Below are 27909 nucleotides of genomic sequence, written 5' to 3'. Positions count from 1 at the left end.
ACTTCGAATTGGGGTAACCAGCGCTTTATTTTTCCGCAAATAATACAAGTCCGGCGTCATTCCCTGCAAGAACCACATCCAGACAGACAAATGACCCTTATTGAGGCTCTACATCGCAAAATGCTAGCTCCTACGAATCCAACAACCGTCACAATCCGTCCAGGGACTTCCGTACGAGGCGTGCTTCACAATGCAGCACCTCTCTACCTGGTGCACCTTTCGCACATCCCTCCTCGTTCGCACAACGCTTCATCAACACACCTCCTCGCGCCCACACCTTGGCACAAGCCACACCACATACCGACAGTTGAAACCTCAACCGTCCTCCTTCCTCGGATCAGCGTTCTGTTGAAACGTGACATTTCTGCTCAAATTATTGAATTTCCAATTTTAATAACTTAACCTTACCAGCATACTAAATCTGTGTCCGCATCGATCAACACAAATGCATCGATGCATCTTCCAGCCGCCACTCCGCACTGTACCTTACTGTATGAACAAGACTTCCTGTTGGAACTTGGCTCCGGAAATTAATTACTCTGTCTTGAAATCGTTTATTTTAGCCATCTTAAATAAATCCATCCATCTATCCATCTTATAAATCCATCTTAAATAAAAATCCATCTTATAAGTAACGTATTCGTCCTGTGACATTGCCTGGCATATATGTCGCAGCCGGCCACTATTCCGACATGGCTCGTCTGACATGAACGTCCGACATCCAGCAAAGTCGAAATGACCCACAATGCATTTGGGCACACATCCTCCTCTGAGAGTGGGCGAGTTATCGCCAGCACTCTGAGCAAATCTCATACAGCACACCCGTGACTCGTGGCTCGCTCGGCTCCTGTCTGAACACCCAATATCCCTCTACCCAAACTTCCACGGAGCCGCACGGCGGAAACACAGGTTTGTACCACACTTTAGTTAAACGAACATTGCCAGGATTCTCGGATAGACGTTTAATTTCACAACACACATGACAAAAATCCGATTTAAATTCAGAGATCGCCGATCGACCTGGCACAACCATCTCAACGCGACGACGCCACGCCGCCCCCCGTCTTGGCGCGCACCCTCGTGCCTCCACACGAATCCCAACACTCCCTGCACGCCGCTCTATTCGCGTTCGCGGCGTGGTTTACCTTACGTTGGGACATGCAGTCGGCTGTCATAACAGAGAATTGTCAATAAAGAATCTACGACTTGGCATGTAGTGAGCTGTCAGAACATTGAGCTGTCAGAACTCATCCCTAGCTCGTAAACATCGCAAAAAACAGGATCTCCGACGCTCCACCTCTCTGACCCAAAATGCACTATATGACACCAATTCCAAAGGTGAGCTGCCTCAGCGATACATCCCACACATACAATCCACAATATCTGCCATTGAATGAACTCTTCGATTCAAGTAAAACACACATATTGATTCGAATTCTGAATTTAGCGAAAAAAAACAGCCCATCCTGCAACCATCTCCAAGAAACCCGCTTCATATCAACAGTAGGTCGACAAGGGCACTCCGAGTGCTTTCCTGACCCGATTTATATCAATTCGCTTCCCAAACAACTCCCAAACAGATGAAAATCCGGACTCAGTTCAGGACCTCGCCTGTTCTCTCGGATAGACGCTAAAATGGACATTCCCGGCCTGAATTTCCCGCACGTCGAGCAGATCACTTACAAAGCTTCACACCGAAACCCTCTGCTTTGCATATGTCATACAGACAAATACATTGGCTAGATACACACGTCAATTAACATCCCAATATACATTCATTCCTCATTCATATACTCATAGAAGTCTCCCAGACTTCGCGCGAAACTCAGATCGACTCAAATCATGCCTTTCTCCAGCCACTCCCAAACAATCTTTGCTCATTCATGTTACGTCTCTCATTCAAGGAAAAGGATTTTTGGGACTGGTTGGACGGGGGGTGGGTTGAGGTGAAAAAAGGGAAGGCAGGGCGGGGTGTTGGGGTGTTGCCTAGAGCCCTGGGACTGAGCTCAGGTCTTGGGGGGGGGTGGGGGGTGTTGCCTAGAGCCCCGGGACTGAGCTCAGGTCTTGGGGGGTTGGGGGGTCTTGGTCTGGTATCTGGTCCAGCGGCATCACTCGCTGTTTTACTTGTTTAACTGCTTACTTAATTGTCCTCTGTCCTGTAGCTTCAATAACTATAGCTACAATGCTTAAAATTTCAATATTTCAAAAACCATTCCTGTCCTTCTCACCCTGTGGCCACCTGGCCCATTTCCTGTGAGCTTATTTATTCTCTCTTGTCCACCAGGTCCTGGCCTGTTTCTATCTGGACCTCTGTTGCTTTGGCCTTCTATCTAAGTTTAGCCACAGCCCTTCGTTCCCTGGCATGCAATGGCATACCCCATCTTGTCTCTGGGCTGTTCCTTCCTGGAAAAATCTTGGCCACCTGGCTTCAGCCTATATGGCTGTCCGACCTCATTTTCCCCTCCTGGTGCTAACTGTAACTTTAAGCTTACTGTTAAGTCCTTCCTGGTTTATCCTTACTTGTTTATCCTGGCTTTAACAAAACCACGTCATTCTGAGGCCTAAATGAGCCTTTACTTACAATTTCTGTTCGAGTGCAGACAGCGCGGAAGACAAGGAGACTGAACCCGCGCGAGGGAGGAAGGTACGAATTTGGAATAATAGCCCTCTGATATAAAACAACTCCCACCTTTAATCAAATCAGCGTGCCGGCGCCGGCCTCAGGTCAGCCTTCCTCCTGTCCCTCGGGCTCCGTTTCCCGTCCTCCGCGTCTGTTGACACCCCACTCCTGGTACCATCTGTGAAGAATCAGCTCTTCGTTTGCAAAAGAAGTCCACAATAGCCTGGAATGGCGCAGCTTTATTAAAAACCAACTTATACAGATCCGGAGGAGGCCAAGACATCTATAGCAAGAGCCAGTCTCATGCCACGTCAAGCCTTCCTGAAAACGCATTGATTCTCATTCACTTATATACGAATACGATTATCAGAAAATCTCCGAGAGAACAAAGCGACTGGCGAGAGTCCCTCCCACCGTTATCATTCGGGGGAGTCAGCCCTTCCTTATCATTCGGACCAAATGTTTCTCTGGGCTCCGAGAAAACAGAAATGTAACTCACAAAGAGGAGAGTGTATGCTTAGCCAAACAAACCCATATATTTTATGGGTTTGTGTACATGAGTAATCCAAAGCATGTTTATACAGAGTCATGCGTTGCTGTGATTAAAACAAAATATATATGGTTAACGATAGGTTCATGTCATTCTACTAGCATTACGCAAAAACAAGCGCATGTGGGCGTGGTTTTACGACCAGCCTCGAAAAAAGCACACGTATACAATTGTCCAGCATGACCTCATTTTAAGCCTTTCCTCATCCAAAACTAAAACGAAGCAAAAACCCTTTATTAACTTTATGAAATTAGCATTTTTAAACATCATATAAATCATAACACATTAGCAACCAACGTCTATAACTGAACTTTAGGCAATAACAAATCTACTACTTGACATACATACATACATACATACATACATACATACACACACACCTCGTTTGTTAATTTATTATACAGTAACAGCTTATTCGTAAAATATTTGTAAAGGATCATGAAGAAACGGACATGAGACTAGCTCTGTATGTGAGACACACAGCTGATGCTGATCCCTCTTCCATCATCCAGATACGCAGTCCTGATATGCATGTCACCATCATATTACTCTTCCCTGCAAAAGATCTCTGGGAGGGTTCATTTTCATACCTGGTCGTGGAAAAGCGGTTAGGACAATAGATCTGAGCTCGGTCTTCCGTTGCCTCGGCGAATATTTATGCATGTCTCTCATTGGCGTGCACGTGTTCATGACATCCGACTCGACCAGCTGTTTCAGAGCCAAAGGAAAGAAGAGGCACCTATATATGGTTAAGGCATCATCTTGTCACTGCAATACATTCAGTGAACTTGGCCAGAATTTCGAGCATCTTGAACATCTCCTAGCTTTCCGGTGTACCCTGGTTAGAATAGGTACACCGTATCCCTGCGTGTCGTAAGAGGCGACTAAGAGGGTTGGCGTCAGGAAGGACATCCGGCCATTAAAAACATTGCCTCAAAAAGAGAACCATGACAATTACAACTACATATGGGCAGGGTACAGCCCGAAGTGGAGATCGGTTTCTGAGGTTTGGGACATGGAATGTAGGGACAATGACAGGGAAATCAGGAGAAGTGGTGGAAGTATTGGTCAGAAGAAGAGTGGACATATGTTGTGTGCAAGAGACGAGATGGAAGGGAAGTGGTGTGAGAATGGTGAAGGGTAGGCAGGGACAGAAATACAAGTTTGTGTGGCAAGGGTGCCCGGAGGGCATGAATGGTGTTGGTGTCCTGTTTTCTGAGGACTTTGTAGACAGTGTGGTGAGTGTGTCTAGAGTGAGTGATAGGTTGATGATGGTGAAAATTATGATTGGAAAGCTCTTGGTGAACGTCATCTCGGGATATGCTCCGCAGGTTGGTCGGAGCGATGAAGAGAAGGACAAGTTCTGGTATGCGATAGAGAAGCTGATGGAAAACGTGAAAGATGAGGAAGTTGTTGTGGTAGGAGGAGACCTAAATGGACATGTGGGAAGGAGTATGGACGGTTTTGAGGGAGTTCATGGGGGTTACGGATATGGTGTGAGAAATGGAGAAGGTGAAAGGATTTTGGAGTTTGCTGATGGAGCTGATTTGATGATTTGTAATACTCAGTTCCAGAAAGGGGATAATAAGCATGTTACATACACGTCAAGTGGGTCGACAACAACCGTTGTCTACCTGATGGTGCGTAGGCGAGATAGGGGGCGCCTTCGGGACACAAAGGTGATCCCGGGGGAGGAGGCTGTTTCACAGCACCACTTGCTTGTCTGGGACATAAGGGTGAAAGGTGCGAGGAGAGCTCGGTGGGTGAAGTACCAACCGAGAATGAAGGTGTGGAGGTTGAAAGAGGTGACAGTAAGGGAGGCATTAAAAGAGAGGCTGAGTAGGGCAGAGGATGATGTGGTTGAGCTTGAACGTGGTTGGATGTCAATGAAAGATAGTCTGTTGGGAGCCGTTGGTGAGGTATGTGCATGGACAAAAGGACCACCGAGGCACTCGGAAACATGGTTGTGGGATGATGAAGTTGGAAAGAGGATTGACGAGAAGAGGAAGAAGTTCAAGGAGTGGCAGAAGGCGAAGGGTACGGGAGCAGAAAAAGCAGAGCATGAAAGTTATAAGGCAGCCAAGAAGGCTGGAGGGCCGACGGGAGTTGTGGGAGATATGTTGAAGGCAGCAGGAAGTTGGGGTGTGAAGAGAATGACAGAGATCTGTAATCTGGTGGTGAAAGAAGGCCGCATTCCAGTGGATTGGGAACTGAGTACCCTCATCTCTCTATACAAGGGGAAAGGTGACCCTCTGGAGTGTGGCTCGTACTGAGCGATAAAGTTATTGGAGCATGGAATGAAGGTATTGGAAAGGGTGTTGGAGCAGAGGATAAGGAAGAAGGTAAAATCGACGAAATGCAGTTTGGATTTATGCCAGGAAGAGGAATGACAGACGCGCTCTTTATTGTGAGGCAGTTGTAGGAGAAGTACATGGAGAAGAGGAAGAAGTTGTTTCTTGGGTTTGTTGATCTGGAGAAAGCATTTGATAGGGTTCCACGCAAAGTATTGACATGGGCATTGAGGAAGTTAGAAGTGGAGGAATGGTTGATCAGAGTCGTGATGGCAATGTACAAAAGAGCGCGCACAGCTGTAAGGACGAAGGACGGGAACAGTGGTGAGTTTGAGCTGATGGTGGGAGTGCATCAGGGGTCGGTACTAAGCCCACTACTATTTGTAGCTGTGATGGATGTGCTGGCTCAGAACGTAAAGGAGGGTTTACCGTGGGAGTTGTTGTATGCAGATGATCTGGTGTTGATTGCGGAAAGTATGCATGGACTGAAGGAAAAGATGAACAAGTGGAAGGAATGTATGGAGGCAAAAGGTCTGAAGGTGAATATGGGAAAGACAAAGGTGATGGCAAGTGGCAAAGCATGTGGTGAGGTGGAAAGAACTGGGAAGTGGCCATGTGCTGTGTGCAGGAAGGGTGTCGGAGTGAACTCCATTCAATGTACAATGTGCGCTGAGTGGGTTCATCAAAAATGTAGTGGTCTGAGAGGGTCATTAACCAGTGTTGCAGCTACATTCAAATGTAAGGTGTGCACAGAGGGAGCTGCAGATGGAGGAAATGTTGAGTTGGACCTTGGAGACGGCGTGAAGCTGGAAGGTGTGAAAACATTTTGCTACCTCGGAGACATGCTGAATTGAGAAGGTGGATCAGACTCGGCAACGGTTGCAAGAGTGAGATGTGCATGGAAGAAGTTTCGGGAACTGAGTGGCGTGCTGATAATGAGGGTAGTGTCGTTGAAGCTGAAGGGAAAGGTGTATGCTGCATATGTGAGAAGTGTTATGATTTATGGGAGCGAGACATGGGTCATGAATGTAGAGCAGCAACGAAGGCTGGAAAGGGTGGAAATGCGAATGGTTCGGTGGATGTGTGGAGTATCGTTGAGAGAGAGGAAGACAAATGATGAATTGCGAAAGATGATGGGAATAGAGCCTGTGATTGAATCTGTGAAGAGGAACAGGTTGAGATGGTTTGGTCATGTGTTGAGGAAGGATGAAAGTGACTGGTTGAGAAGAGTGATGGAAATGAATGTAGAAGGAAGTAGAGGACGGGGAAGACCGAGAAAGACTTGGCTAAAGATGGTGGAAGAAGAAATGCGGGAAGGCGGTTAACAAGGAGAAATGCAGAAAATAGGGCAAAATGGAGAAGATTGTCATGGGGACCGCAAGGCCAACCCCCGCTCTAGCCTTTAAAAGGCTCTAGCCCTTAAAAAATGGCCTTTAAAATGCATGTTGTTGTTTGAACATCTCCTAGCTCTTCTGAAATCTCTGACAGACTATCAACAGCTCTCCTACCTCCTCCTCCTCTTCCTCATCTTGCTCAACCCCCCCCCCCCCCCCTCTGTTCTGTATCCGATGCTTCCCCTTCCTATTCCTTCACGGTATTGACCTCAAACATCCAGGGCCTTCACTCAAACCTGATTGATCTCTCCATACAGGTAGCTTCTGACAAATCAGGCTTGATCTGCTTAACAGAAACTTTCCTCCTTCAAGATGTCTCTGATTCCTTAATATCTCTCCCTGGTTACTCCCTCCTTCGGTATGATAGACCTGAGCCTCGTCCTGGAGGCGGGGTTGCTGTCTTTATCAAAAACTCTCTTCATCACTCTCCCTGCACTGCCCTCTCTCCACATCACCCCCAGGAGTACCTCTGGTTACAGCTTCCCCTTCTCCCCCACCTTTTGTTCATATGTGTGTTGTACCATCCACCAAACAGTGATTACTCCATCTACATCTCGCTGCCTGATCACACGGACCAACTTCTATCTACTCATCCCAACTCTCTCTTCCTCATATGTTGTGATTTCAACTGTCATCATGCCAGCTGGCTGGGTGTGGGTACCTCTCTCACCAGCCATGGCACCTCAGCAAAGGACTTCTGTGACCAACTGGGACTGACACAATCTGTCAATTTCCCGACCCGGATCTCAGTCAATGGAGCATCTTCTCTTCTCGACTTGGTTATGACAAACTTCCCTGCAAATGTCTGTTGCTCTTCTTCTGCTCCAATCGGTTCTTCTGATCATGTGCTTGTTAAAGTGGACATCTCTGGCCATTCTCAGAGAGCCTCCTCAGCGCCGACGAGTCTGGCATTTCACTCAGGCCAACTGGCACGGTCTTCAACCAGCCATCAATCATCTGGACTGGTCTCCCATCTCCACTGCCTCTGACATCAACTCATTCTGGGAATTCTTCCAACGTAAATTGCTCTCTCTCATGCACAGATTTATCCCATCTCGTCTTTCGTTGTCAAACCCTTCCTCCCGTCCATGGTACTGAAACAACTTGCCTTCGCCTCCTGGAAGGCAAATCCAATGGAAGGCAATCTCAATTCCTTTCACAAAGCCCGGAACAAGTGTGTGTCCACCCACAGGAGAGCCAGGAAACAATATTTCTCGACTCTCAAGACTGAACTCTCAAACCTGTCTCCCTCTTCCAAATCCTGCTGGTGTCTGGTCAAATCTGTTTCTGGTGTTTGTTCTCCCTCTATCCCCTCCCATACATCAAACGGCTACACAGCTGACTCCGCACATGAAAAAGCTGAATGCCTCAACTCTATGTTTGCCTCAAAATCTTGTGTCCCAAACCCGTCTCACTCTGTACCCACCGTACCCAGTCATACCCAGTTGTACCCAGTCATACCCAGCTGCTCCTGGACTCTGTCCTTCTCTCCTGACAAGGTGGAGATGTTTGTCAATCCTCGACTTGATTCTGCAACTGGACCAGACGGCATCAGCCCACAGGTCCGAAAATCCTGCTCTGCCGCTCTTTGACACCCTCTCTGTTCTCTTCACCGTCTCTTTTGCTCAAGATCATCTGCCAACAGCTTGTAAATCGGCCAACATTACCGCTTTACACAAAAAAGGTGCAAAAACAGATCCTTGCAACTACAAACCAATCAGCCTGCTCCCAATTATCAGCAAAGTCATGGAATCCATCTTTGCTTCGGATATCAAATCCTTCCTCTTCTCCAATGGCTTGATCTCTGATCATCAATTTGGTTTCAGACCAGGTCACTCTACTCTGGACAAGCTGCTTCTGCTGTCTCAACAATGGATGGAGATCCTCAATGTCAAAAAAGGAAATTAGAGCTGTCTCCCTTGACATATCATGTGCCTTCGATACGGTCTGGCACCCCGTTCTGCTCACCAAACTCTCCTCCTATGATATCCATGGAAATCCACAGGCATGGCTTGCGGACTTCCTCTCTGGTCGTAGTCAACGTGTGGCCCTGAATGGATTTCTCTCAGCTCCTCTTCCTGTTAAGGCTGGAGTTTCCCAAGGCAGTGTTCTGGGCCCGGTGCCTTTTTTTGGTCTTCATCAATAATCTCTCCGACTCTCTGCAAAATCCTCTCTATCTCTTTGCTGATGACTCCACTCTCTGCCGCTCCATACCTCATACCTCAGATCGGCAGTCTGCAGCCTTCTCACTCTCTGCAAACAAACAACAACAGGCATTTTAAGGCCATTTTCCCTGCTATTGCAGGGGTTAGCCTTGCGGGCCCCATGACAATCTTCTCCATTTTGCCCTATTTTCTACATCTCCCCTTGTTATAACCCCCTTGCCCGCATTTCTTCTTCCACCACCTTTAGCCAAGTCTTTCTCGGTCTTCCGCGTCCTCTACTTCCTTATACATTCATTTCCATCACCCAGTCATTTTCATCCTTCCTCAACACATGACCCAACCATCTCAACCTGTTTCTCTTCACAGCATCCATCATAGGCTCTATTTCCATCATCTTTCGCAATTCATCATTTGTTTTCCTCTCTCTCAACGATACTCCACACATCCACCGAACCATTCACATTTCCACCCTTTCCAGCCTTCGTTGCTGCTCTACATTCAATACCCATGTCTCGGTCCCATAAATCATAACACTTCTCACACATGCAGCATACACCTTTTCCTTCAGGTTCAATGACAATCCCCTCTTTGTCAGCACGCCACTCAGTTCCCGAAACTTCTTCCATGCACATATCACTCCAGCAACCGTTGCCGAGTCTGATCCAGCTTCTCCATTCAGCATGTGTCCTAGGTAGCAAAATGTTTTCACACCTTCCAACTTCACTCCGTCTCCAAGATCCAACTCAATATTTCCTCCATCTGCAGCTCCCTCTGTGCACAAATTACACTTGAATGTAGCTGCTACACTGGTTAATGACCCTCTCAGACCACTACATTTTTCCATCACACGGATCACACGGACCGTGAAAAAGGTTTAGTTTGTGATCTGTTTAGACAAATACACTAAACAGATCACAAAGTCAGCCTTCTTTCACCTGAAAAACATTGCCCGTCTCCACTCATCCCTCTCCTCCACGGCTGCAGAAACCCTCATCCACGCCTTCATCACCTCCCGTCTGTTCTACTGCAATAGCCTCCTCTATGGTTCACCCTCAAAAATCACCAATAAACTCCAATACATTCAGAACTCCGCTGCCCGTCTACTCACCCGTGACCACATCACCCCCGTCCTTTACAAGCTTCACTGGCTCCCCATCCCCCAGAGAATCCAGTACAAAATCCTCCTCTTGACATACAAAGCCCTCCATAACCTGGCCCCATCCGGCCTGGCTGACCTCCTCTCCAGACACACTCCCACCCGCAACCTCCACTCTGCTGGTACCAACCTCTTGACCCCCTCCATCCGGACCCCCTCCATCTGGACCAAATTCTGATCCTGGGGGGACAGGGCCTTCTCCATCGCTGCTCCCACCCTCTGGAACTCACTACCTCACACCATCAGAGACTCCTCCTCACTCACCACATTCAAAACATCACTAAAGACCCACCTGTTCAACACTGCATTCAACATTCAACCCACAGCATTTAACCCCTGACTATCTCTTCTCCTTCTCCCTCCTTTTGCTTTAAATATTTCCCTATTGATTCTTGTCTTTTTGCAATTGTTGTGTTCATGTATTGTTATGCATTATGTTTTCCACTCTGTCAAAGCGCCTTTGGGCTTCTTGAAAAGCGCTATACAAAATAAATGAATTATTATTATTAATTATTATTACATTTTGATAAACCCACTCAGCGCACATTGTACATTAAATGGAGTTCACTCCGACACCCTTCCTGCACACAGCACACGGCCTCTTCCCAGTTGTTTCCACCTCACCACATGCTTTACCACTTGCCATCACCTTCGTCTTTCTGATATTCACCTTCAGACCTTTTGCCTCCAGATATTCCTTCCACTTGTTCATCTTCTCCTTCAGTCCATCCATACTCTCCCCAATCAACACCAGATCATCCGAATACAACAACTCCCACGGTAAACCTTCCTTTCCGGTCTGAGTCAGCACCTCCATCACAGCTACAAATAGTAGTGGACTTAGTACCGACCCCTGATGCACTCCCACCTTCACCTCAAACTCACCACTGTTCCTGTCCTTCATCCTTACAGCTGTGCGCGCTCTCTCGTACATTGCCATCACTACTCTGATCAACCATTCCTCCACTCCTAACTTCCTCAATGCCCATGTCACGACTTCGCGTGGAACCCCATCGAATGCTTTCTCCAGATCAACAAACCCAAGAAACAACTTCTTCCTCTCCATGTACTTCTGCATCTGCCTTACAATAAAAAGCATGTCTGTCGTTCCTCTTCCTGGCTTAAATCCAAACTGCATTTCGTCGATCTTTACTTTCTTCCTTATCCTCCTCTCCAACACCCTTTCCAATACCTTCATTCCATGTTCTAATAACTTGGGTCCTGTCTAATATTTATAACCTAATAATATTTAAGTAGTCTAATAATAATAAATAAATTAATTAATAATCTATATATATATATAACACAGTGTGTGTGTGTGTGTGTGTGTGTGTGTGTGTGTGTGTGTGTGTGTGTGTGTGTGTGTGTGTGTGTAATGTTACCGATAGACTCCGAAACGGAGAGGCTCACGTGCTTGATATTTGGCATAGACATGGCCATTGAGCCTGGGAGGAACATGGCCGCGACCATATTTGACGAGATCCATATTTTTTATTCATATTTACCTCAACGCATTTCAGCGAAGTACCCGCTAATCTCAGCCGGTGCCAGAGCTCGCTGATTCGCTCAGAGCGATCACGTGATGTTCCATCCCGTCACACGTTTGCACGTAATTCAGGGCGAAAAGCTATTGCGTTTTTTCACCTTTATGTGATCGTGTTTTGTGTCGATTTTGTGCGATATAAATTAAATTTTCATTCATATTTCGTGTTTACGAATTCGAATACGAAGGATTTCCCCTTTCCCCTTTCGATTTCGAATACGAATCGAATACGAGCTTGAGTCGAGAGGGCGAATGTACGGGTTGGGAATGTACAGGTCTCCCTTCCCCCACCCGGCAACGCCGGTACTGGAGGGCGTGGGTCATAGGATCGGTGAGTCTCCAAAATCCGCTTCGTGCTCTTGCGAAGATGCAGGACGATGTCGCGATTGTTGTGCTGCTCTCCGACCTCCGACCATGAGAACTGCAACGTCATTGTTGACTGGCCCTCCCCTTCCCTCCCCTTCCCTCCCCCTTCCCCCTCCCCCGTCCGTCCTCCCCCTCCCTCCCCCCTCCCCCCTCCCCTTCCCTCCCCTTCCCTCCCCCTCCCCCCTCCCCCGTCCGTCCTCCCCCTCCCTCCCCCCTCCCCCGTCCGTCCTCCCCCGTCCGTCCTCCCCCTCCCTCCCCCCTCCCCCCTCCACCCTACCCCTTCCCCTTCTCCCCTCCCCCACCCCCTCCCCTCCCCCTCCCCCCTCCCCCCTCCCACCCCCTCCCCCTCCCCTCCCCCTCCCCCCTCCCACCCCTCCCCCTCCCCCTCCCACATCCCTCCCCCTCCCCATCCCTCCCCCTCCCACCCCCCCTCCCCCCTCCCCTCCCACCCCTCCCCCTTCCCTCCCCCTTCCCACCCCCTTCCCACCCCCTCCCACCCCCTCCCACCCCCTCCCCCTTCCACCCCCTCCCCCTTCCCACCCCTCCCCCCTCCCCTCCCCCTTCCCACCCCCTCCCCCTTCCCACCCCTCCCCCCTCCCCTCCCCCTCCACCCTCCCCCTCCCCCTCCCCTCCCCCTCCCCCTCCCCTCCCCCTCCCCCTCCCCTCCCCCTCCCCCCTCCCCTCCCCCTCCACCCTCCCCTCCCCCTCCCCTCCCCTCCCCCTCCCCCTTCCCCTCCCCCTTCCCCTCCCCCCTCCCTCCTCCCCCTCCCCCCTCCCCCTCTTCTCCACCTCTCCCCCTCCCCCTCCCCCTCTTCTACCCTCCCCCCCCTACCCCACGTTCCCCTCCCCCCCCTCCCCCGCCGGCAATGCCGGGTACTTCTGCTAGTAATTAATAACAATTAGTCTAATAATATTTAATATCCTGGTTAATAACCTGGGTCCAGTCATTCTCTTCACACCCCAACTTCCCGCTGCCTTCAACATATCTCCCACAACTCCCGTCTGTCCTCCCACTTTTCTTCTCTTCATTGCTTTTATCGCTTCCTCAACTTCCTTCTCAGTTATCTTCTCTGCCGGTCCTAAGACTGGGTTACTCTCTATGTAGCCATCCCATTCATTCTCTGCATTCAACAGCATTTCCACATGTCTCTTCCATCTTCCTTTAATTCTACCTGCGTCCACAACGATTTGTCCCACTTCATCCTTCAAGCAACTCACCCCCATCACATCGCACCTCTCTTTCGCTGTCTGCTTTGCAATCCTGAATACTGCTGTCTGACCCTCTACCGAATCCAAGCGTTCTCCAAACATTTTCCTATATGCCTCCTGCACCTTTGCTACCTGTTTCTTTGCAGCCTTCTTGGCTGCCTTATAAATTTCATGCTCTGCCTCTTCTGCCCCCGTACCCTTCGCCTTCTACCACTCCTTCAACTTCTTCCTCTTTTCCTCAATCCTCTTTCCAACTTCATCATCCACCACCATGTTTCCGAGTCCCTCGGTGGTCCTTTTGTCATCCACATACCTCACCAACGGATCCCAACAGACTATCTTTCATTGACATCCAACTAAACCACTTTCAAGCTCAACCACATCATCCTTTGCCATACTCAGCCTCTCTTTTAATTCTTCCCTCACTTTCACCTCTTTCAACCTCCACACCTTCATTCTCAGTTGGTACTTCACCCGCTGAGCTCTCCTCGCACCTTTCACCCTTATGTCGCAGACAACCAAGTGGTGCTGTGAAACAGCCTCCTCCCCCGGGATCACCTTTGTGTCCCGGAGGTGCCCCCATCTCGCCTACGCACCATCAGGACCATCATCATGTGTGACAAGGAATAATTGATTCAATTTTGGTGAAGATCCAAATCAGGGAATTCTTAAGTGATTCTTCACCATTGAGAGATGGCGCCAAAAAACAATATATTGTTGCGTCCCCTGGGTTAAGACCCCAAGAGGACGAATGACCAAAACGAGCTTTACTCCGAGGCGTATACCCAACTTGGCGGTAGTGACACGCGCGGGAAGGTTCGAAGTCTTACCTGATCAGGAACTCACGCAGGGGTTAATCCAAACCCACAAACACAAAGACGGGACAGCAAAATCCACAATGCAAGAAAAGTAAAATTCGACAAATAATGATTTAATGAAAATAAATGCAAGTAACAATGAAAGGTGAGGTAAAAACTAAAATTCCTCATTTGATACGTCTCCACTTACTCGTATACAAACAAGGGGAAACAAAAGTAAAAGAAAATAAATAACGCTTTGGTAATCGGCCGGCACTCAGCTTTGCGTCCCCAAATGGCTGGTAAGGCTTGCTGGTCGTTCGTCACCTCCAAACCACCACGCGGGAAACGCACAAAATGGCGCGGAGTCGCACCCGTAGCCAGTTGCCGGTGTGAGGCAAGCAGGCAGGATCCCTCTTTGTTTCGCTCGCAACCCCCTCCTTCTCCGCAGAGCACCACTGTCAACCAACACCTCCTCCGTCCATGATGCGAGAGAGAGAGAGAGAGAGAGAGAGAGAGAGAGAGAGAGAGAGAGAGAGAGAGAGAGAGAGAGAGAGAGAGAGAAAGAGAAAGAGAAAGAGAAAGAAAGAAAGAGAGAAAGAGAGAAAGAAAGAAAGAAAGATGAAGGAATGAATGGCGAGACGGCCTTTTTTTTTTCCTTTGTTCTCATATCTTCCATGCTGACGTCACACTGTCCAATCAAGGAGCTCTACTTAATCATCCCATCGCACCTCCACCAATCATGAAGGCCAGGGCATGGCCTCCTCATTATGAGTTTTTTGGGGGGGAGGGGCAGCATCTAATCTCTATTCGGGAATGTGCCTCCTCATTATGAGTTTTTTGGGGGGGAGGGGCAGCATCTAATCTCTATTCGGGAATGTTTGGAAGATGTCAGCGGTCGTGTGGAGGGATTTACGTGTCGACCGGCAAATGTGCTGGGTTTGTCGGACCTGTTAGTGTGGTGAGCGAATGAGTTCATTTGTTTTAGTTGTTATTTGGTGAGCTTTTTAATTGTAATAAAGACGGAGGGAAGATCACAAGGGCAATTACGCACTGGGGGTTATCCTTAAGCCCTACCTAATTAGCATCGCTCCACCCTTCGTAAGGAGACACATACAACAACAAACAACAGGCATTTTAAGGCCATTTTCCCTGCAAGAGCGGGGGTTAGCCTTGTGGTTATAACCTTCTCGTAGGTTATAACTAACTTAACTCATAGGCATCTATAACCTTCTTTCTGAAGGCCTCAGAGAGCTCCTTTGATCTAGGCATGGTGACGCCACACATTTCAACAACAAAGAGCAAACCAAACGAAATGACTGAGGTTTAAATAAGACATGTTTTTCAAAGATCCTCTCTAACAATGTTCTAATCATTTGCACCTGAGCTGGTGCACCTGATTCTAATTTTAGGTATTTGAAGTAGTGACAAATGTAGGGGTGTACTTACTTTTTCCACATGCGAAATTTGCATTGATGTTTATTTAAATTATACAATGGACTACAATATGTAAATGTTTCATGATATTTGTTATATTATAATATATCACCGTTATCTATCAATATTGTTAAAATGAAGATCAAATAGCTGTATGTTGAAATATGTTGGAAAAGTCAAAACTTTACATGGGGTGTACTTACTTTTTCACGTGACTGTATATATACACATAAATGAAGATATAAAAAATATTTATATATATCTATATTATAAAACAGGAATGTCTGTCCTGTCACCAAACTACTCCCTCCGTTTTGGGGCTAGCCCCACCAACCCTCCTGTGGAACGTTTTGGTGTCCCAGCGGATGTAAGGTAGGTAGGAGGTTTCAAAAATTCCTCAATAAAATTGTGATTTTGAAATTAACTCTATACGAACCTGCCGCAAATCCGGAAGTGGACAGATGACGGCAATGAGCTGGTTTGATATCTCAATACATTTAAAACAGTTTTTTGTTAAAGTATCAATTTATGATTGGAATGACGTTTGGAATTGAGTGAATACAATAACAATTTTGAATTCGTAATTGTATTCACCCAACCTTACGGAACGACTTCAGATCTGGATTTAAATATTTGTTTATGTCATGAATGTTGGTAAAAGTTTATTTTTTATATTAATGCTATTTCATTTGTGATTGGAGTTATGCTCTTCGGAATGAAAATAGAGATATTGAGTTCAAGTGAATGACGAAACACCGTGACGGTTTCTACTTTATAAGCGTGACATTCGCCGATTGCCAGATGCAGATTCGTTATTGACTGGGTATGGAAACATTCAAACGGGTACGTTTTTCGTGGAAGTCCTTCACGAACCTGCTGTCCATGCTTTATGTTTGATGACAGGTGGCACAGGAATGTGTAATTTATTGGTTCATGGTTTCCCATTCGTTTTTTTTTGTTTTTTTTTAACCCAAGTTTTTCACGAACCGACTGTCCATGTCTGACGTGCGACTGAAGATGTTACAGGAATGTGCAATTTATTGGTTTCATGCTTTAGCATTCACCATTTTTTTCATTGTCTGTTTGCTTATGGCCTCCCACCCGTGCGTAGCATGGGTACCTCGCTAGTGTATATATAAATGTATATATATATATATATATTCTTGGGTAAAATGCCAGGGGCATATAAAAGACCCCTTTATATAAGGGTATGTGCCATGTGGAAAAGTATAGAAAAGAAGGGACATTCCATAGCTTGTGGAAAATGTCAAACAATGCAAAATAAGGGGCATTCAAAAAATCTCGTGTGCTTGCTGGACTTTTGGATTGGACTGAGGAGGAACCAAGTAATGCTCTAGAAAAGTTCATATAAAGGGGCGCCCTACATATCGAGGCAAAACCCCATCGGTACTTAAGGTTTTCTGTGTACCTTGAACACGAAAACACAGAAGATAATGCGCATGTGTGTGAAATCTAATTTGTTAAATTTTTTAAAATAAAGTCTATGTCCGATGTACCAACCAATTTCAGACATGTTGGGTGTGATATATTCTTCGGGACAAGCGTTGGACAAGCGCGATGTGTGTTCACATTTTAGGCAACAATTGGATTCGATGAAAGAATTGTACACATGTGCAGTGCGGCCTATTTTACCAATACCTTTTGGATCATAATAGCATATTACATAAACTTGCAAGTGTTGACATTTCAGACATATTGGACAAACGTGATATGTACATGATGAATACTGATTATAATTAGAGACGATGGATGAATTGTACATGTACACCTACTTCTGCAATAGAATAGAAAACTAATATTTAATGTATGGCATTTTAATTTTTTTTACAGAAAAGTGAAGGACCATGTAGAGGTCCCTTTGAAAGCAAAAGATTGTAATTGCATTGAAAATACATTTACTACTTCATGTAGGTGTATGAATCAAATTGGTGCCCCATTTATATGAACTTGTCTAGAGCATTACTTGGTTCCTCCTAAGAACACAAGGGTAGTCCAGAATGCACACGAGATTTTTTTTTTTTTGAATGTCCCTTCTTTTTTATACTTTGCCACATGGCACATACCATATAATTATAAAAGGGCCCCTGGCATTTCCCCCAATAATGTATTTTGTAGATTGTCTTCTCATTTGCCCACACCATGTAAGAGCTGTTGCTATATTTACCCAGCATACACTGCGCTTGAACGAAGTTACTCGTTTCAAAATGCAAAGTATTTCCTTTTACCGTATATACATAAAAATTATATGCGATGCTCAAATAAGGGTCCACGGTTGGCAGTGGGGTGGTGATAATGCGCCCAAAAGGTTTTGTGCAAAGGAATACACTGCCCTCCCAGCGGCAATGCACTGAGTCCCTGCCCGCAATGGTCCACTCTTTGCGAAATACACGGCGAGGGGTCTTTAACCACCTCTGCCATCAGCGAATGCTGGTAGGTGGGACAACCGGCTTAATATCCTTAATTAATCGGACAGAGAGCGATGCCCGTCCACAGGTGGACAACCCGGCGTATACCCTCGACTAACCCCTCGATCCAGCGACCCACTTCTGCAGGTGGACAACCCAGCGTATAACCTCGTCTAACCCCTCGACCCAGTGATCCCCGTCTGCAGGTGGACAACCCGGCGTATACCCTCTTCTAACCCCTCGATCCAGCGACCCACTTCTGCAGGTGGACAACCCAGCGTATAACCTCGTCTAACCCCTCGACCCAGTGATCCCCGTCTGCAGGTGGACAACCCGGCGTATAACCTCGTCTAGCCCCTCGACCCAGTGATCCCCGTCTGCAGGTGGACAACCCGGCGTATACCCTCGTCTAACCCCTCGACCCAGCGATCCCCGTCTGCAGGTGGACAACCCGGCATATACCCTCGTCTAACCCCTCGATCCCCGTCCGCAGGTGAACAACCCTGAGTAGACCCTCGTCTAACCCCTCGACCCCCATCCGCATGTGGACAACCTGGTGTAGACCCTGGTCCCACGCCTCGTCTTACTCCTCGACCCCCGTCCGCAGGTGGACAACCCGGTGTAGACCCTCGTCCCACGCCTCGTCTTACTCCTCGACCCGGCGATCTCCCATCGCGTTAATTTCTCCTGATCCCGGGATTAGATCGACGGCTTGGCAGCTCGGCGCAGGCTATAGAAATTGATCGGGTAACGATAAAAGCGGGGATGGGAATCGAACACCCTCAGCGAGCTATCCCATTTCGGTTCGCTCGGCGCCCGCCTGCCAATAATTACCGGCGAGCGCTGTGATTATCCGGCGCTTGTTAATTATTCAGCGCGCGCGCGCCCTCCTTTATTTAAACCAATTACTTTGTGTGCGCGTGCGCGTTCCCACGCTAAGGGCGCTCGGCACAACATTTCACTTTGATCTCACCGAGTCGCGGTGGTTAATATGTCGTCATACAATGCCCGCTCGGGAAGATGGCATGTTGTGACGTCAAATCGCAGGCAACATTTTAACGATTCCACGCAACGACGTGGCGCTTACGCACGAAGGACATTCTCACCCACTTTCAATACACGGTGTAGTATTCCACGGTATGTCATTGTTGCCACTGTGTAGTTAGCATCTTCCACGGTATGTAGTTGTTACCTATTCCACCGTGTGTACTGTAGTTACTAGTTACCTATTCCACTGTGTGTAGTGTAGTTACCTATTCCACCGTGTGTTGTGTAGTTGTTACCTATTCCACTGTGTGTTGTGTAGTTGTTACCTATTCTACTGTGTGTAGTGTAGTTACCTATTCCACTGTGTGTAGTGTAGTTGTTACCTATTCCACTGTGTGTAGTGTTACCTATTCCACTGTGTGTAGTGTCGTTGCCTATTTCACTGTGTGTAGTGTAGTTGTTACCTATTCCACCGTGTGTTGTGTAGTTGTTACCTATTCCACAGTGTGTAGTGTAGTTGTTACCTATTCCACTGTGTGTAGTGTTACCTATTCCACTGTGTGTAGTGTCGTTGCCTATTTCACTGTGTGTAGTGTAGTTGTTACCTATTCCACCGTGTGTTGTGCAGTTGTTACCTATTCCACAGTGTGTAGTGTAGTTGTTACCTATTCCACTGTGTGTAGTGTCGTTACCTATTCCACTGTCTAGTGTAGTTGTTACCTATTCCACTGTGTGTAGTGTAGTTGTTACCTATTCCACCGTGTGTAGTGTAGTTGTTACCTATTCCACCGTGTGTAGTGTAGTTGTTACCTATTCCACCGTGTGTTGTGTAGTTGTTGCCTATTCCACTGTTTGTAGTGTCGTTACCTATTCCACTGTGTGCAGTGTAGTTGTTACCTATTCCACTGTGTGTAGTGTCGTTGTTACCCATTCCACTGTGTGTAGTGTAGTTGTTACCTATTCCACTGTGTGTAGTGTAGTTACCTATTCCACTGTGTGTAGTGTAGTTACCTATTCCACCGTGTGTTGTGTAGTTGTTACCTATTCCACTGTGTGTAGTGTCGTTGTTACCTATTCCACTGTGTGTAGTGTAGTTACCTATTCCACTGTGTGTAGTGTAGTTACCTATTCCACTGTGTGTAGTGTAGTTACCTATTCCACTGTGTGTAGTGTAGTTACCTATTCCACCATGTGTAGGGTAGTTGTTACCTATTCCACTGTGTGTAGTGTCGTTACCTATTCCACCGTGTGTAGTGTAGTTGTTACCTATTCCACTGTGTGTAGGGTCGTTACCTATTCCACCGTGTGTAGTGTAGTTACCTATACCACCGTGTGTAGTGTACTTGTTACTTATTCCACTGTGTGTAGTGTAGTTACCTATTCCACTGTGTGTAGTGTTACCTATTCCACTGTGTGTAGTGTTGTTACCTATTCCACTGTGTGTAGTGTTGTTACCTATTCCACTGTGTGTAGTGTAGTTACCTATTCCACCGTGTGTAGTGTAGTTGTTACCTATTCCACCGTGTGTAGTGTAGTTGTTACCTATTCCACCGTGTGTAGTGTAGTTGTTACCTATTCCACCGTGTGTTGTGTAGTTGTTACCTATTCCACTGTGTGTAGTGTCGTTACCTATTCCACTGTGTGCAGTGTAGTTGTTACCTATTCCACTGTGTGTAGTGTCGTTACCTAGTCCACTGTGTGTAGTGTAGTTGTTACCTATTCCACTGTGTGTAGTGTAGTTACCTATTCCACTGTGTGTAGTGTAGATACCTATTCCACCGTGTGTAGGGTAGTTGTTACCTATTCCACTGTGTGTAGTGTCGTTACCTATTCCACCGTGTGTAGTGTAGTTCTTACCTATTCCACCGTGTGTAGTGTACTTGTTACCTATTCCACTGTGTGTAGTGTTACCTATTCCACTGTGTGTAGTGTTGTTACCTATTCCACTGTGTGTAGTGTAGTTACCTATTCCACCGTGTGTAGGGTAGTTGTTACCTATTCCACCGTATGTAGTGTAGTTGTTACCTATTCCACTGTGTGTAGTGTAGTTACCTATTCCACTGTGTGTAGTGTAGTTACCTATTCCACCGTGTGTAGGGTAGTTGTTACCTATTCCACTGTGTGTAGTGTCGTTGTTTACCTATTCCACTGTGTGTAGTGTAGTTGTTACCTATTCCACTGTGTGTAGTGTAGTTACCTATTCCACTGTGTAGTGTCGTTACCTATTCCACTGTGTGTAGTGTCATCTATTCCACCGTGTGTAGGGTAGTTGTTACCTATTCCACCGTATGTAGTGTAGTTGTTACCTATTCCACTGTGTGTAGCGTAGTTGTTACCTATTCCACCGTGTGTTGTGTAGTTGTTACCTATTCCACTGTGTGTAGCGTAGTTGTTACCTATTCCACTGTGTGTAGTGTCGTTACCTATTCCACTGTGTGGTGTCGTTACCTATTCCACCGTGTGTAGGGTAGTTGTTACCTATTCCACTGTGTGGTGTTACCTATTCCACCGTGTGTAGTTACCTATTCCACCGTGTGTAGTGTAGTTGTTACCTATTCCACCGTGTGTAGTGTAGTTACCTATTCCACTGTGTCGTGTAGTTACCTATTCCACCGTGTGTAGTGTAGTTGTTACCTATTCCATGGAGTGTAGTTTGTAGCTTTTCCATCGTGTGTATTATTGTTCTTCCGTATTCCACGGTGTGCACTGTAGTTACATATTCCATGTGTGTAGTGCAGTGTAGTTGTATTGTAACGTGTAGTGTAGTGTAAAGGGATATATAGCATTGAAGGAACTGCGCTCCAACGCGAGTCAAGAATTGACGCGACCAAAGACGGAATTCGTCCGAGTTGCTTTATTGAAACAAAACAGCTCAGGTATTCTCTCAAGCCCGTTTATCGGGCAGCAATATATATACACATTTATGTCGGGAAGTTTGCCCGGCAAAAGCTAAACCGGGCATGCCCGGGTGTCAAGGGCGTGCCTTGGAAAGGCGAGTCTGGACCTGCCCGGGCGTGTTTGGCTGCGGCCTGGCAAGTCGAGGCTGGGCGTGCCCGGGCGCTCTGGACGAGCCCTGGAAAGGCGATAGCGGGCATGCCCGGACGCTCTGGGCGAGCCCTGGAAAGGCGATAGCGGGCATGCCCGGACGCTCTGGGCGAGCCCTGGAAAGGCGAGAGCGGGCATGCCCGGGAAAGACGAGACCGGGCGTGCCCGGGAGGTTCGGGCGTGCCCGGGAACAGTGAGTCGGGGCATGCCCGGGAGAGGCGCGTCTGGCCGTGTTCTGGCCGGTGCAAGGCGATTGTGTGCATCCAGCGGTAACCGCTACACACGCCCCTCCAGAGTCGACCTGCACCGGCAGGGTCAATTTAAGGGGGGTCCGGATGACCCGGCCGAAGCGACCCCTGGAGGGTCGTGGGGAGGGGTCCGACGTGGTGGTGGGTGGTCGAGCGGGGGGAACTGTGGACGGGGGGCGGCCTCGCCGCGGAGGAAGGGCCAACCGTGGTGGTCGGTCGACGTCCATGTGCGCCGGTTTGAGGCGGTCCACAGAAATCCGGTCCGGCCGGCCGCCGAAGTCGACGATGAAAGACTTGTCGCCCCGTCGCAGGACCCGGAAGGGCCCGTCGTACGGCGGCCGGAGTGGCCCCCGGTGCGCGTCATGACGCAAAAAGACGTACTCCGCTGTGCGAAGCGCCGGGGGGACGTAGGACTGGGGGCCACCGTGGCGGGACGTTGGCACGGGGGCAAATCGTCGGGCGGCCTCCTGGAGGTCCGAGCGCTGGCGAGCGGCGGACCAGGGACTGGTAGCGTCGGGCACGAATTCGCCCGGGACGCGGAGCGGCTGGCCGTAGACGAGCTCGGCGGCGGACGCCTGGAGGTCTTCCTTGGGGGCCGTGCGAAGGCCCAAAAGGACCCACGGCAGCCGGTCGGCCCAACCGTCGTCCTGAAGGCCGGCCATGAGTGCGGCCTTCATGGAGCGGTGAAACCGCTCGCACAACCCGTTGGCTTGGGGGTGGTAGGCCGTGGTGCGGTGCAGCGTGACCCCCAACGAACGGGCGACCGCGCCCCAAAGCTCAGACGTGAACTGTGGGCCGCGGTCGGACGAGATGTCCGCTGGTGCGCCGAAGTGCGTGACCCAGGTGGCGATGAACGCCTGCGCCACGTCGGCGGTGGTGGTGGAGGCGAGGGGCACTGCCTCCAGCCACCTGGTGGTCCTGTCCACCATGGTGAGCAGGTGGGTGAACCCCCGTGAGGGGGGCAGGGGACCCACCAGGTCCACGTGGACGTGGTCGAAACGCCATTCAGGCACGGCGAAAGGTGCCAGCGGGGCCTGGGTGTGGCGGTGGACCTTGACCCGCTGGCAGGCCGTGCAGGCGTTGGCCCAGTCGCGGATGTTTCGTCGAAGGCCGTGCCAGACGAAACGCGCCGACACCAGCTTCTGAGAAGCTTTCCGGCCCGGGTGAGAAAGGCCGTGGATGGAGGCGAAGATGCGGCGCTGCCAGGAAACGGGCACGATGGGGCGAGGCTGGCCCTGGGAGACGTCGCAGAGCAGGACGGTGCCCGCGAAGGGAATGTCGGCCAGGCGGAGGCCCGTGTCCGCCGCACGGAGTGCCTGCACCGAGGCGTCGGTGGTCTGGTCGGCCGCCATGAGCGCGAAGTCCACGCCGAGGTGGACCGCGTTCGCGCTGGCCTGAGAAAGACAGTCGGCCACGGCGTTGTCTTTGCCGGCGACGTGCCGGATGTCCGTGGTGAACTCCGACACGGCGGAGAGGTGGCGCTGCTGGCGGGCCGACCACGGCTCCGTGACCTTAGCCATTGCGTAGACCAACGGCTTGTGGTCGACGAAAGCCGTGAACGGGCGGCCCTCCAGGAGGTGTCGGAAATGGTGAACGGCCAGGAATAGCCCGAGCAGCTCGCGGTCGAACGTGCTGTAGTTTAACTCGTTCGGCCGGAGTTGCCGGCTGAAAAAAGCGAGTGGCTGCCAAACCCCGTCCACCCATTGCTCATGGACGGCGCCCACCGCGTAGTTGGAGGCGTCCGTAGTGAGGGCGATGGGCGCGTTGAGCACCGGGTGAGCCAGCAGCGTTGCGTCGGCGAGGGCCCGTTTGGCGCTGGCGAAGGCCGCGTCCATGGCCGCGGACCAAACAATGTCATGCTTGGCCGGCTTGCCCCGGAGGGCCTCGTAAAGGGGCCGCATGAGCTGAGCAGCGCGGGGCACGAATCGGTGATAAAAATTCACCATGCCGAGGAACTCTTGGAGGGCCTTGATGGAACGGGGACGCGGGAACGTGGTGATGGCCTCGACCTTGGTCGGCAGCGGCACGGCCCCGGTCTTGGTGATGCGGTGGCCCAAAAAATCAACGGTCGTCGCGCCGAAGTGGCATTTGACCGGGTTGACAATTAAGCCGTGCTCGCTGAGGCGACCAAACAGTGTTCGGAGGTGGAGGAGGTGCTCGGCGCGGGACGTGCTGGCGACGAGGATATCGTCCAGATAGACGAAAAGAAACGGCAGGTCGCGCAGCACGCCGTCCATCAAGCGCTGGAACGCCTGGGCCGCGTTCTTGAGGCCAAACGGCATCCGCAAAATTCGAACAGGCCGAACGGCGTGATGACGGCCGTCTTCGGGACGTCGGCGCCCGGACAGGTACCTGGTGGTAGCCCCGTATCAGGTCAATTTTCGAAAAGATGACCCGTCCTGCCAAACGGGCGGAAAAGTCCTGAATATGCGGGATCGGGTACCTGTCGGGGGTGGTAGCGTCGTTGAGACGGCGGTAGTCGCCACACGGGCGCCATCCACCCCCCGGCTTTGGCACGATGTGCAGTGGCGAGGCCCACGCGCTATCGGAGCGCCGCACGATGCCGAGGTGCTCCAACGTGACGAACTCGGCCTTCGCCACGGCGAGCTTGGCCGGGTCGAGGCGGCGGGCCCTGGCGTAGACCGGCGGGCCCGTAGTGGGTATGTGGTGCTCGATCCCGTGCCGCACCGCGACGGCCGAAAACGTCGGCCGCGTGAGGGCCGGGAATTCCGCGAGCAGGCGAGCGAACTCGTTCGCTGCCGGGAGGGCGCTCGCCAGTTCGGTCGGCGCGGAGCTGCTCATCGTGCACGCCGGGGAGCTGAAGGTCTCGGCGTTGATAAGGCGACGACGTTTGACGTCGACCAGCAGCCCGTGCGCGCAGAGGAAGTCGGCGCCCAGCAAAGCCATGGGGACGCAGGCGGTCACAAAAGTCCATTGAAAACGCTGGCTGCCGAAGCAGAGGGTGACGACGCGTGGGCCAAAAGTGCGTATGGCCGAGCCATTAGCAGCGACCAAAGAGGGGCCGCAAACGGCGTCCCGCCTGTCCTGCTCGGAGGCGGGTATGACGCTCAGTTGGGTGCCGGTGTCACACAGGAAACGCCGCCCAGACGCTTTGTCCCGAATAAACAGCAAGTTGCCCGAGTGGCCGGCGCTCATGGCTGGGAATGAACGCCGGCCCGGCCGTTTCCCGACCTGCCGAAAGTGCACGGGGGCCGGCACTTTCGAGCCTTGTGTCCGAACCTGGCTTGGTAATAACACCATGCCCGGTCAGGTGGAGGCCCCGGCCGTCGTGTCGGAAGCGGGCGGTGCGGCCGCCAGTTGCACCGGCAGTTCGGCCTCCAACCGCGCAGGGCGCTCGGGTGTCGTGGGCGTCGCCTCGGACGGCGGCGGGCTCCAGGTAACCGCGCCGATGTGCTGGCCCGCCGAGGAGATCTTATCGGCTTCCCTGGCGAGGGCGCGGGAATCCGTGATCAACGTGCCAGCCAGGGCGAGGCGTACCGGGTGAGGCAGCTGGCGAAGGAACAGCTCGGCGAGCAAGTCAAGGGCGAGCCTTGGAAAGGCGAGTCTGGACCTGCCCGGGCATGTTTGGCTGCGGCCTGGCAAGTCGAGGCTGGGCGTGCCCGGGCGCTCTGGACGAGCCCTGGAAAGGCGATAGCGGGCATGCCCGGACGCTCTGGGCGAGCCCTGGAAAGGCGATAGCGGGCATGCCCGGACGCTCTGGGCGAGCCCTGAAAAGGCGATAGCGGGCATGCCCGGACGCTCTGGGCGAGCCCTGGAAAGGCGAGAGCGAGCATGCCCGGGAAAGACGAGACCGGGCGTGCCCGGGAGGTTCGGGCGTGCCCGGGAACAGTGAGTCCGGGCATGCCCGGGAGAGGCGCGTCTGGCCGTGTTCTGGCCGGTGCAAGGCGATTGTGTGCATCCAGCGGTAACCGCTACAGCATGATATTAAAAAAAAATTGTGGACGAGTTTTGACAAAACTTGGGGGATTAGTTGGTTGGTTACAAGAAGAAGCCGATTAGATTTTGGTTCAGGTCCGATGGATCCGACCTTTGGACACAAGGATTTTCAGGAAAGAAGACGGAATTTGAAGAAGTTGGATTTGGGGTGTATTAAGGGGGGTAGAAAAGGTCAAGGTGTGTGTTGAATGGGGGAAGATAAGAGATGGTGGTGAACAGCTGTTTTGAAGACCTGGAGGGAGAGTGGGATTGAAGAGAGTGTGGGAGTTTGTTCCAGAGGTATGAAAAAAATAGGAATGAAAGAGTGAAGGTGAGCAGCGAGTCTTGATTTTGGCGGTTTCACCAGAAGAGGGTTGCTGACAGATCTTGTGCGACCTGCACGAATATTTGGGAGACAGAGCACAGACAGAGCTGGGGGAACTAGGCCGGAGAGGAGTCGGGAGATGACAGAAAGACCGCCTACCTGCCTGTGGTGAGTGAGTGAAAGGCCCTCGGAGTTCGCTTCAATGCGGGAGATTCCAATGATTATAAAAGCTTTGTTTTCTACAGTGTGAAGCGGAGATAGGTGTGAGGCAGGAGCACCAGCCCAGAGGGGAGAGCCGTATTCCATCGAGCTGTGGATGAAAGCCTTGTATGTGGTGAGGAGCTCAGTAGTGCTGAGGAAGGACTTCGCAAGATGGAAAATGCCCAGTCAGCGACTGGTTTTGGAGGCCAGTTTGGAAATGTGGTTTTCCCAGGAAAGATCATGGCAGATACTGTTACCCAAAAGCTTGAGTGATGGAACTTTTTGGAGAGGATTGTTGAGAAAGATGATGGGAGGGTTTTTCAGACGCTCTTTCTGGAGAGACAAAGTGAGAGATTTGTCAGAACTGAAAGACATGTTCCACTTGTTTGACCAGTTTGGAATTTTGTCCAGGTCTGCAGATAGTGAAGAGGCTGCTGCCTGCCGATCTGAGGGTTGATATGGAGCGGCAGAGAGTGGAGTCATATGGAGCGGCAGAGCACAAAAAGATAGACAGAATTTTCCAGAGAGTCAGAGATCATTGATGAAGACCAGAAAAAGCACAGGGTCCAGAACACTGCCTTGAGGAACTCCAGACTGGGCAGGAAGAGGAGATGAGAGAATTCCATTCAGGGCCACACGTTGACTACGACCAGAGAGGAAGTCCGCAAGCCAAATATGGAGATTTCCATGGATACCATAGGAGGAGAGTTTAATGAGCAGGGCGGGGTGCCAGACCGTATCGAAGGCACGTGATATGTCAAGGGAGACAGCTCTGATTTCCTGTTTGGCCTTGAGGACCTCCATCCATTGTTCAGATAGCAGAAGCAGCATGTTCAGAGTAGAGTGACCTGGTCTGAAACCAAATTGATGATCCGAGATCAAGCCATTGGAGAAGAGGAAGGATTTAATATCAGAAGTGATTATGGATTCCATTGCCTTGCTGATTATTGGGAGCAGGCTGATTGGTCTATAGTTGCAAAGATCTGTTTTTGCACCTTTTTGGCATAAAATGGTAATGTTTGCTGATTTCCAAGCAGATGGCAGGTGACCTTGCCTGAACAGCATATAAATCAAAATGGCGGTGTGTGGAGTCAGCCGTCGTGCCGTAATGACATCACATCACCCCTGTCATGTGACCAGATCCTCAACTCTAATTGGTGTACAATTGTGAGTGACATTCATACATACATACAAACATAAGGACAGACAAGCA

This window comes from Myxine glutinosa, chromosome 2, assembly GCF_964187855.1.
Source record: "Myxine glutinosa chromosome 2, kmMyxGlut1.1, whole genome shotgun sequence".
NCBI classification, from domain to species: domain Eukaryota; kingdom Metazoa; phylum Chordata; class Myxini; order Myxiniformes; family Myxinidae; genus Myxine; species Myxine glutinosa.
This window is presented reverse-complemented; position numbering follows the sequence as displayed.